Raw genomic sequence first — 237 nt, 5'->3', positions numbered from 1 at the left:
CGAAATCAAATATTTTTACCTTTCAGCACGCTATGCTATTTTGGCATCGCTGTCTACTTCGCCTTGCACAATACCGTATTCTGGTGAGCAAGTGCTGCAGACATTTCGGTTTTATTTTTACGTTGCTTCGGATCGGATTGACTATAAGCGTCCGGATAAGGAACATTTCCCAATATTTCTTGCTTAAAGTTGTCCTTCGATATATTCAACTGACGGTTTGCAATAAGTTTTAGAATG

At 39.2% G+C, this 237-nt stretch overlaps 1 protein-coding gene across 1 annotated transcript in view; it reads left to right on the top strand.

The window, feature by feature from the left end:
• The window catches only part of LOC119594630 (follistatin-related protein 5-like), a gene marked incomplete at both ends in the record, with an annotated part of 70881 nt that overhangs the window by 59219 nt on the left and 11425 nt on the right, over positions 1 to 237 (top strand).

Source organism: Penaeus monodon, chromosome 34, assembly GCF_015228065.2.
Source record: "Penaeus monodon isolate SGIC_2016 chromosome 34, NSTDA_Pmon_1, whole genome shotgun sequence".
NCBI lineage: Eukaryota > Metazoa > Arthropoda > Malacostraca > Decapoda > Penaeidae > Penaeus > Penaeus monodon.
The sequence above is the reverse complement of the archived record's forward strand: the minus strand, read 5'-3'. Positions and strand labels throughout refer to the sequence as shown.